Raw genomic sequence first — 12,451 nt, 5'->3', positions numbered from 1 at the left:
GATGTTTTCCCAGATGAGATTCCTGGTTTTCCTCCGGTTAGAGAGGTGGAATTTGGCATTGAGTTAATGCCAGGGACTGCACCGATTTCTCGTGCCCCCTATCGTCTTGCTCCGTCAGAGATGAGAGAATTGAAGCAGCAATTGCAGGATCTTCTTGATAAAGGTTATATTCGCCCGAGTGTTTCACCTTGGGGAGCTCCAGTCTTGTTTGTCAAGAAGAAAGATGGATCTATGCGATTGTGCATTGATTATCGCCAGCTGAATCGTGTGACGATCAAAAACAAGTATCCATTACCTCGTATCGATGATTTGTTCGATCAGCTTCAGGGTACTTCTGTTTACTCCAAGATTGACTTGCGATCGGGTTATCATCAGATGAGAGTCAGAGATGATGATATTTCCAAGACTGCATTTCGTACTCGATATGGGCATTACGAGTTTCTAGTTATGCCATTCGGATTGACGAATGCGCCAGCGGTGTTCATGGATCTAATGAACCGAGTCTTTCGGGATTTTCTGGATCAGTTTGTTGTGGTTTTCATCGACGATATCTTGATTTATTCTCACAGTGTGGAAGAGCATATCCAGCACTTGAGGATTGTGTTGCAGATTCTTCGCGAGAAGCAATTGTATGCTAAGCTGAGTAAGTGCGAGTTCTGGATTGATCGTGTAGTATTCCTTGGTCATGTGATTTCCAAGGAAGGAATTTCTGTGGATCCCAGCAAGATCGAAGCAGTGCTGAATTGGTCACGTCCTACGACGGTGGCTGAGATCCGTAGTTTTCTAGGTCTGGCAGGGTATTATCGTCGCTTCATCGTAAATTTCTCTCAGGTAGCTAGACCATTGACGCAACTTACTCGGAAGGATGTTCCATTTGAGTGGTCATCTGAGTGCGAAGATAGTTTCAGAGAGCTTCGTCGACTTCTGACTTCTGCACCTGTTTTGGCGTTACCGTCAGGATCTGATGGTTTCAGTGTTTACACCGATGCTTCTTTTCAAGGCTTAGGGTGTGTGTTGACGCAGAATGGTCATGTGATCGCTTACGCATCCAGGCAGTTAAAACCTCACGAGGAGAAGTACCCTGTTCATGATCTAGAATTAGCTGCTATTGTGTTTGCGCTAAAGATCTGGCGTCATTACTTGTACGGGGTTAAGTTTGAAATTTTCACTGATCATAAGAGTCTGAAGTATCTGTTCACTCAGGCTGAGTTGAACATGAGACAACGTCGTTGGATGGATCTACTTAAAGATTATGACTGCGAGATCAAATACCATCCAGGTTCTGCGAATCTCACAGCCGATGCTCTTAGTCGCAAGGTGAGAGCCTCTGCACTTCAGACCAGTGCTATGATTAGTACTATCCAGGATTGTTGTTCATTGGGATTTAATTTCAAACATCGGAAAGGTATGGAGAGCATTCGTGTTGCTACCATTCTATCTGAGCCAGCTTTGTTCGCTCGAATTCGAGATGCTCAGATGTCTGATCTCAAGACTCAGAGATTAGCTCGGTTGGCTGGTGGAGATAGCAATTTCCATTATCAGTCTAATGGTCTTCTGTGTTTGTCTAATCGGGTTGTGGTACCAGAGGATGATACTTTGAGGGAAGAGATCTTGGCTCAGGCTCATCGAAGCAAGTTGAGTGTCCATCCAGGAAGCAACAAGATGTATAAAGATTTGAGGACACGATTTTGGTGGAAAGGGATGAAGCGCAGCGTTTATCAGTTTGTTTCCAAGTGTCTTGTTTGTCAGCAGGTTAAGGCAGAGCACCGTCGACCGGGAGGATTATTGTTGAACTTACCTATTCCCGAATGGAAGTGGGAGCATATTGCGATGGACTTCATTACTCACTTACCATTGTCTTCGAGGAATAGTGATGCTATTTGGGTAGTGGTGGATCGACTCACCAAGTCTGCTCATTTTCTGCCATATAACCGTGATTTCACTTTCGATCGTATGGCTCGATTGTACATTCAAGAGATTGTACGTTTGCATGGGGTGCCAGTTAGTATTGTCAGTGACAGAGATCCTCGTTTTACCTCACGATTTTGGGGTAGTTTCCAGGCGGTATTGGGTACGTCCCTAAGTTTAAGTACAGCTTATCATCCAGAGACCGACGGTCAGACGGAGAGGACTATCCGTACACTTGAGGATATGTTGCGAGCCTGTGTTATGGATTTCGGAACCGCTTGACAGGATCATTTGCCTTTGATTGAGTTCGCGTACAACAACAGCTACCATCGTAGTATTGGTATGGCACCATTTGAGGCGTTGTATGGGCGACGTTGTCGTACTCCATTATTTTGGGATGAAGTTGGGGAACGACATGTTGAGGGACCGGAGTTAGTCCAGCAGGCTATTGATAAGGTTGCAGTAATCAAGAAACGGATTAAGATCGCTCAGGATCGACAGGCTAGTTATGCGAACACCAAGCGGCGACCTCTTTATTTTCAGCCAGGTGAGAAAGTGTTTCTCCGAGTTTCGCCTTTTCGCAGGATTTTGAGATTTGGTCTCAAGGGTAAGCTGTCTCCGAGATTTATTGGTCCATTTGAAATATTGGAAAGCGTGGGAGATTTGGCTTACAGACTTGCATTGCCGCCGTACCTATCAAGTATTCATGATGTATTCCACGTATCTTTGTTGAACGATACGTAGCAGATGAGTCTCACATTTTGCATCCCTCTGAAGTTCAACTAAATTCAGATTTGTCCTACGTGGAACGACCAGTGCGGATTCTCGATCGCAAAGACAAGGTATTGCGGAATAAGATCATTCCTCTTGTCTTAGTTCAGTGGCAGCGCAGAGGCACTGAAGAAGCCACTTGGGAGCTAGAGAGTCGTATGCGTACGGAGCATCCAGAGCTCTTTTGAGTTGTACTATGGTTGTAATATGGAGGTGTGTGTGTTTTTCTGTTGTAATCCAAATATCAGTTGTATTCAACAACAATTGAGATGTAATAACAATGTTGTTATTTCAGTTTTTGTTCATCCTATAAACCTGATTTCGAGGACGAAATCTTTTTAAGGGGGGGAGAATGTAGTAACCCGATTCCTAATTTGAGTTAATTATTGGATTAATTATATTTCGGTGGGATCGGAAAGACCGAACCAGGTTCGGATCGTCCGAAGAGGGTTCGGATCATCCGAAGTGGGTTCGGACCGTCCGAGACAGGTGGCTGGACACGTGGAAGGGTTCTGGACACGTGGAAGGGTTTGGATCGTCCGATCAGGGTTCGGATCGTCCGAGCCAGGTGTCTGGACACGTGGAAGGGTTCGGATCGTCCGATCAAGACTCGGATCGTCCGGGACAGGTGGCTGTACTCGTGGAAGACATGCAGGGTTCGGATCGTCCGAAGTGGGTTCGGATCGTCCGAAGTGTACCAGATCGGAGCTTCCGAAGTGGATCGGAGCGTCCGAACATTGGCTATAAATAGAGGCGCGAGGCTTCATTTGTGACTCGCCATTTCAGAGAGTTCCAGAGCATTTCAGTCGTTTCTGACAGGTTTCTAGTCTTTTTCCGAGGTTCGGGCACTAGCGGGGAGCTACTAGTGTTGTAGCGGAGCTGTGCTCTAGTTTGGAGCTAGCGGCACCAGTAGGCTGACTGCGGACGCAGGCGTGAGTCTAGGACTGATTGTTAGGATCTGCTGGTTTGAGGTACGAAAGTACTATCCGAGATATCCTGGTCGAGTATACATCCTTATATGTGTTGCATGATTATGTGGTGCATTGATATATGTCATATGATGCATGCTATTATGTCATGTTTTATGATGCATGTTGCATTTCATGTTGAGCCGTATCTCCTTTGAGATAGCCTTTACTGTTGAGCTGTATCTCTTTCGAGATAAGCTATATCTTGTGGGGCCGCTCAGCCCTGTCTTGTCTTGTGGACGCATGGACACCGAGAGTACACAGTGGCCGACGGGTCCGGAGGGCTTCGGTGATCCGGGACATTTTAGGTCCACGTCTGTTCTTGTAGTGGATGCAGTGACCCAGAGGAGTACCGCGCGGCACTATCCACTTGGCGCCTCTAGACTGAGCATTTTGAGATCCTTTGTGACTCCTATTTCTTGACTACCCTGGTATCATATCATAGCATGTGCATTTCATATAGGTTTGTATACTCATGCTTTTGTACTGGGCGTTCTTATCGCTCACGTCCTCGGTTTTGTTTATCTTGGACACCCCATTCCCACGGGGCAGGCCTCAGGTTGGACAGCTCAGGAGGAGGAGGAGGAGGACGTTGAGTAGCTGGTTGGTTTAGTTCTTCGGTATCTTTTTGTTTCGATATGGTTGTACCGTATATTTCATTTTAGTTTAGTTGTCCTGGATTTTCGATTGGGTTGTATAACTATCGTTTGGTGTCAGTTTTCCGCTGTTATCTCTGATTATTATTAATTAAGTTAATTGCATGCTTAGTTCTTCATTAGTAGGTGATTCTGGAACGGGTCACTACACTTTCCCTCCAGCTTAGTGTTGTTTTGCCTTCGGGGGACGTGTTGTGCCCGACATCGATTGTGTTTGCTTGCCCCGTTCGTATTGTTGATAAGGAGGTTTTTGCTGATTTGATTGTCATCCCGATGGTTGCCTTTGATGTTATTCTTGGCATGGATTGGCTTTCGACTTACCGTGCAGTTATCGATTGTGTTGCTAAGAAGGTGACTTTTGCAGATGATGGTTAGGGAGGAGTTCTCGCCAGCTCAGGTACTTCGCTGGTCCTTCCTTTTATTTCTTGTCTTGAGGCTGAGAGATTGCTGTGTAGAGGTTGCGATGGGTTTCTTGCTTCTACTGTGGAAGTGGATAGACTGATTAAGTTGAATATAGATGATATTGATGTTGTGAGGGAGTTTGCTGATGTGTTTGAGGATGATGTTCCGGGTTTGCCGCCGGACAGAGATGTTGAGTTCGTTATCGATTTAGCTCCAGGTACGGTTCCTATCTCTAAGGCTCCGTACAGGATGGCCCCTACTGAGATGAAGGAGTTGAAGACTCAGTTGCAGGATCTTTTAGACAAGGGTTTTATTCGTCCAAGTTCTTCGCCTTGGGGAGCTCCGGTTCTGTTTGCCAAGAAGAAGGATGGATCTTTGCGGCTGTGTATCGACTACAGGGAGCTTAACAAAGTGACTGTCAAGAACAAGTATCCGTTGCCACGGATTGACGACCTATTTGACTAGCTCCATGGTGCCACTGTCTTTTCGAAGATTGATCTTCGGTCTGGCTACTATCAGTTGAAGGTTAGGGAGTCCGATATCCCTAAGACTGCTTTCAGGACCAGGTATGGTCATTTTGAGTTTCTTGTGATGTCTTTTGGTCTGACCAATGCCCCTTCAGTCTTCATGGAACTTATGAACCGTGTGTTCAAGCCTTATCTGGATAGCTTCGTCATTGTCTTTATCGACGATATTCTGATCTATTCCAAGACCAGAGTGCTTCATGCAGAGCATCTCAGAGTGGTTCTTCAGTTTTTGCGAGAGAAGAGGTTGTTTGCCAAGCTGAAGAAGTGTGAGTTTTGGTTGGATCAGATTTCTTTTCTAGGCCATGTTGTTTCGAGGGATGGCATTGCTGTTGATCCATTGAAGATAGAGGCGATTCAGAATTGGCCTATTCCTACTTCTGTTTCAGAGGTACGCAGTTTCCTTGGTTTGGCGGGTTACTATCGTCGTTTCATTTCAGATTTCTCCAAGATTGCCCTGCCATTGTCCAATTTGACGAGGAAGACTGTGAAGTTCGAGTGGTCCATTGATTGCCAGAGTGCATTCCTGGAGTTGAAGGATAGATTGACGACAGCTCCTGTTCTTTCTTTGCCTAGTGGTTCCGAGGATTTTGTGGTCTATACTGATGCGTCGAAGAGAGGCCTTGGTGCAGTGCTGATGCAGCGAGGTAAGGTCATTGCTTATGCTTCTCGTCAGTTGAAAGACTATGAGAGGAATTATCCGACGCATGATTTGGAGCTAGCAGCTGTGGTTTTCGCCCTGAAGATTTGGAGACATTACTTGTATGGCGAAAAGTGTGAGATCTTCACAGACCACAAGAGTTTGAAGTATCTGTTTTCTCAGAAAGAGCTCAATATGCGGCAGAGGAGGTGGTTAGAGCTTGTCAAAGATTACGATGTGACGATCAGTTATCACCCAGGGAAGGCGAACGTTGTGGCTGATGCTTAGAGCCGCAAGTCGAGTGCTTCATTGGGTTCTTTGATTCAGAGGCCATTGTTGATGGATTTGCAGAGAGAGGAGATTGATCTGGTGATTCCAGGTACCATTGCTCGTCTTTCAGCGTTGGTTATTCGGGCTACTTTGACGGACAGGATCCGTAGAGAGCAGACTGTCGATGTGCAGTTGCTAGAGTTGAGAGCTAGAGCTGAGGAGAGGGGTAACTCAGAGTTTGCGATGAATGGTGATGGATTGGTGACTTTCAGAGGCCGTATTTGTGTTCCTGTTGGCGATGATATTCGGCGAGATGTCTTGACAGAGGCTCATACCGCGCCTTATTCGATTCATCCAGGAAGTACGAAGATGTATCAGGATCTTCGTCGACTCTACTGGTGGCCAGGTATGAAGAAAGATATTGCTTTGTTCATTTCTCAGTGCCTTACTTGTCAGCAGGTGAAGATTGAGCACAAGAGACCTGCTGGGACATTGCTATCATTGCCGATTCCTCAGTGGAAGTGGGAGCATATTACGATGGATTTCGTGACTGGTCTTCCCAGAGTGCAGAAAGGTTATAATTCCATTTGGGTCATTGTTGATCGATTGACCAAGTCGGCGCACTTTCTCCCAGTCAAGACGACGTACTCCATGAAGCAGTATGCCGAGGATTATATTGCAGAGATTGTTAGACTTCACGGTGTTCCTGTGTCGATCGTGACCCCAGGTTTACCTCCGAGTTTTGGAAGAGTCTGCACAGAGCTATGGGATCACGGTTAGCTTTCAGTACAGCTTATCACCCTCAGAGCGACGGTCAGTCAGAAAGAGTCATTCAGATTTTAGAGGACTTGCTCAGAGCTTGTACTATTAACTATTCTGGTAGCTGGGATTCTAAATTGCCACTTGTGGAGTTCACGTACAACAATAGCTACCAGGCGTCGATTGGCATGGCACCGTATGAGGCTCTTTATGGCAGGACGTGCAGATCGCCTTTGTATTGGGATGAGGTTGGCGAGAGAAAGATGTTGGGACCAGAGTTGGTCCAGCAGACGGCCGATGTTGTTGCTGTGATCCGTGAGAGGATGAAGACAGCACAGTCCAGACAGAAGAGCTATGCAGATGTTCGTCGTAGGCCTTTGCAGTTCGAGGTTGGCGATCACATGTTCTTGAAGATAGCACCTCTCAAGGTTGTGATGAGGTTTGGCAAGAAGGGCAAGTTGAGTCCGAGGTTTATTGGTCCATTTGAGATCTTGGACAGAGTTGGTGACAGAGCCTACAGATTAGCCCTACCGCCAGATCTTGACAGAGTTCATAATGTTTTTCACGTATCGATGCTCAGGAAGTATATTGCAGATCCTTCCCATGTTCTTCGCCACGAGCCATTGGACTTGACGCCGAATTTGACTTACCAAGAGATTCCGATTCAGATTCTGGATCGCACAGTTAGAGTATTGAGGAACAAAGAGATCGGCATCGTTAAAGTCCTTTGGAGGAACCATTTGATCGAATAGGCTACGTGGGAACCAGAGGATGAGATGAGAGAGAAGTATCCTGAGTTTTTCGTGCAGTGACGTCAATTTCGCGGACGAAATTCCTCTAAGGAGGGGAGATTGTAATAGCCGAGCCCGGTGTACGGTACGGTTTAAGCTTTATTGTGTTTATTGGGTTTTATGATTTAGATGTTTAGAGTTGTGTTTTGGGCCATAGTATTATTGGTTATTGTTGTCTTGAGGTATTAGATGTTGTTGGTTGTTCGTTTCAGTGTTTCGGTTCGATTTTCCGTTGCCTTGGTTTGTTCTTGGCCGAAGTGGTACCGCACCCGCACCCTTGCAAGGACCGCACCCGCGGTCACTAATGTTGAATTTTGATGGTTTTACCGTGAGGACACCGCACCCGCGGCAATGTAAGCACCGAACCCGCGGTGAGACCGCACCCGCGGTAATTGTAGCACCGCACCCGCGGTGATCGTGCATGGGAATTTTGTTGGAATGCCGTGAGCTTAGCGCACCCGCGGTGCTTGTGTGACCGCACCCGCGGTGTAAGTATGGGCGAGATATTTAGTACCTTTTTGATTGAGTTGACTTCATTTCTACCTTATCCTCCCCTTCATTTCGAGATTTCCTCTCATTTCTTAGGGTTTTCTACCATTTCTTTTGTTCCCTATCTTCCATCCAAGCTTCTTTTCGACGATTCGACTTGAGATCGACGTTCTCCGTGGTATAAGGAAGCTTAGGTAAGTTTTTGGTGCGATTCTAACATGGTTTTTGGAGATGAGTTGTTATAGGGTGTTGTTATTGTTGGTTTAATGGGATATTTGACTTGTATTTTTGGATATAGAGTTGATTTTGGTGTTGTTTATGGATTATTGTTGTAGGTGGTGTACCAAGAGTATAGTTTGAAGGTGTTCTATTGGTTGTAAGTGGAATTTCATCCCTTTGCTCACATGATGATATATGTATTGTGTTTTAAAGATTTTAAAGTGATATTCCCTTCAATTGATTCATTGTTATGTATTGATTTCATTGATTATCTATTGGAGGCATTGTATGTCTCACTATTGTTAAAAAGGGAATACTAGAGAAAAGATAGAGATTGCGAAACGACGGCTTTAAATGCTATTCAGAGTTCAAATGTTTTATTGGATTGATTTATCATAGTCAGAGCATTGCATGCAATTAGATGATCATCGACCATAGGCTTTTATCCCTCACAGTTATCGATTTATATCGATGGGATATTTGCAACCACAGACAGAGATACTATTGATATCAATCCAACCAGAGAAAAGAGAATACCATCGTATTGCTATCTATTGCTATTGCTATTGCTACAGTTATTGCTACAGTATTCATGTTTCAGAGTTGATGGTATTTATAATTTCAAAGTCATGTTTTACAGAGTATACTATGTATCATTGCTATGTAGAGTTCCACTTGCTGAGATTTATTCTCATTTCAGTTATTTCATGTGATGCAGATAAGAGTGACCGACCAGGACAGTGATCGTGGATGGGGGTCATATGCATACACCGTTGGAAGGAAGATTATTTTGCAAATATTTTGGGACATGATCATAAGAATGATTGTTTTGTATTTTGTATATCATTTGAATGATCATGTATTTATTTTGTAAACATTTTATGAAATGTATTTTGAAACTCCTTCCATATTTGAAATAAAATTTTAAATTCCGCTGTATTTTAATCGTTACGGGATAGAGGTGTCACACCTCCCATGCATGCATATTATATGGTTTTTATCAAAATAAAAACCATGGACTAAATTTAATTATCTCAAACATATTTGAGACAAATTAAACATTACTTGAATTTACCCAAGTCCCACTAGTTAAATAATTAATTTAAATTGAGCTCTACAAGACTCAATATAATTTAATTAATTCAACACTTGAATTAATTTAATTATTTGGACTCTACTAGATCCACTAGTGTTTAATTAATTCAACACTTGAATTAATTTAATTTAGACCATAATAATGTTTATGAAAATCACAATTTTCAAATACATTATTCACTTAGGCCAACTTTTAATTTAGGAACACTTCCATAAATTAAAATTTACATTTCTCTCATAGAAGTCATACTTCTATTTTCTTTACGCTTATAAACTCATTTATAAGCCGTTCAACACATTGAACTATTTTTCTCTTTTATAGAAGTCATACTTCTAATTTTCCTTACGCTTATAAACTCCTTTATAAGCCGTTCAACACATTGAACTATTTTTACTTCTCAACGGGATCTAGAAAGCTAGTACTTGTGTGGCCCTCAATGGTTCATTGATACAACTAGCCGTGGGTTCACATCTCCATGTGATTCGGACTAACATGTCCTTATATTAGCATACCCCAATTGCTCCATTCTTACTTATCAACACCTTGATAACAAGAACGTCAGAACTCAAGTCTGATAGTACCCAACCAATCATGTTAAACGCATAGCAGCATCGCTTACATGATTCCATAGGTATCAAATGATAGTGCCTGCAAGAACCATTCAATTATGGTTAGCGTACAGTACGGTCCCTTCAACTCATATATCCCGACCGATTCGACAACCATTGGTTTATCGAGAGTTGTCAATGAATCGATACTATGTGTCATGTCGTAGTTGCATCGATGGTGTAATCTATGAAACCCCTTTCATAATGACAACCATACTCTGGCAAGAGATTTCAACCTACATACACATGATAACACATAGGATATCCATACCCGAAGGTAAGCGGTGAATCCCCGACTACAATGCATCGACTCCTATGTGTTTCGACAGAACACCCAACCTTGCCACCTGATGACCCCATAAGAGTTGGTAAACAAGTCAAAGTGTAATTCTAGCACATAGAGTCTCAATGTTGTCCCGGGTCATAAGGACTATTGGTGTACAACCATAAACCAGGACTTTTCCACTCGATAAGTGAGAACCACTTGGAAAGTTCTTTTATGGAGGGTTGTTCAGTGCACTCTACCAGGAGCACCTATCTGCATGCTCGGACATCACAATGTCCCCTACCAATGAAACATGGTACTCACATCGCAGATACTAGTCTCTAACTCGAGCGGCCTATATCGTTCTTAGTGGCGGCTGAATCGACTAGGAACCGTTTAGAATATACAGTATTACAAATATGAGTTTCATGATACCCATCATATGAGCATCTCATATTCTTTCTACCATTTGTATATTCAAGGGCTTTATCTATGCAACTAGCATGGGTATACAGATAAAGATGTACCAAAATAATAATATCAAATATTACTAAAATAAAGATTGCTTATACATAGAGTTTCATTGTGAACACTCGGCCAACACTTGGCTCGACGGGCACCTACTTTAACAGTTCTTTGATTTATACTGGGATTTATTCTCACCGGAGTTATCCGGCTGTTGTCTTGATTGTATGTGTACATGACAACAGGGGGGACAGGTTCAGGGTCCAGGAGATGAGGAGAGATCGTGATTAGAGTGGAGGCTCCGGACTTGGATTGTATATAGGGTTTGAACACTTGATAGTAGTTGTTGAACCTTATTTTGTACTGAATTGTAGACGGTACAGGACTTGTACTTTATTATATACTGAGTTGTATATTAGATTGTTGTCACTACGTTCCGTATTTTAAAAAAAAAATTTTAGACCCTGTTTTATCATTTGATTAATTAGTCCCAATGACGATTATGAATATGATTAGCGTCCGGGTCCCCACATCCTCGGTCAAAGCAAATAATCTGGCCTGCTGTCTAGGAGGTTGGCCAACTATCTGGCTTCCTCATGGCCTCTGCTGTGACTGAGATGGTGCTGGCTGAAATGAAGGGACAACCGCTGATCGTCTACTCCACTTTGCCGATGATCCCGCGGATTCGGCTCCCTGGGATTTTTGGGAATCCCTCTGTGGACATACTCTGGCAAAATGTCCCTGTTGTTTGCAGAAGTGGCAACTACCAAGTACTCCTTGGCATTGCTCAATGGAATGTCTCCCTCCACAATTTCCGTAGTACACGCCAGTATAACTCTGCTGAGAACCACTAGAGCTAGAAGAACTGTCGCCAGACTTCTTAAACTGCTTTCCTCTAGCTTTCAGAAAATCTTTCCTTCCACCACTGCTACTGCCACTCTCGAATCGGGGAGGTGGTTGCGGTGGTCTCGACACTGGAGAAACAAATCCAGCTCCTCTCTGCCTTATCAGACCCGCTTCAGCGCCCTTTGCTCTATTGATGGCATCAGCAAAGTTATTCGGTCGTCCTGTGTTCACCAATGTAAAAATATCGGGATTCAAGCCATTGATGAACTGATCAGCAACGGCTTCGTCATTTTCAGCCACATGTGGAGCAAATTTCAACAAGGTAGAGAACTTGGTCACATATTCTTCAATGTTCAGCTGACCCTGTCTCAAATTGGCAAACTCCGCCCCCTTGTCTTTCCTGTACGATACTGGGAAAAATCTCTGATAAAACTCAGTTTTAAATACATCTCAAGTAATAATCGTACCTCGTTGCTCCAAGGCCCTCTTCATCGTAATCCACCAGCTTTTTGCAATATCCAGCAACTGGTGCCCAATCAATTTAATTCGGCGCTCATCACTGTACTCCAGTGAATCAAACAGAATCTCAATATTACCTAACCAACTCTCACACTCAACTGATGTCTCAGTACCCGTAAGAGTCGGTGGTTTGAATGACTGAAACCTCTTCAGCAAGGTTTCCATTGGAGTCGGTGTTACATCCATTGGAGGATTCGATGTACTACCCTGTTCTGGTATTCTTCTGGGAGGCATATCTGAATATCACAAGGATTA

This window comes from Primulina eburnea, chromosome 9 (genome assembly GCF_022965805.1).
Source record: "Primulina eburnea isolate SZY01 chromosome 9, ASM2296580v1, whole genome shotgun sequence".
Lineage (NCBI taxonomy): Eukaryota > Viridiplantae > Streptophyta > Magnoliopsida > Lamiales > Gesneriaceae > Primulina > Primulina eburnea.
The sequence above is the reverse complement of the archived record's forward strand: the minus strand, read 5'-3'. Positions refer to the sequence as shown.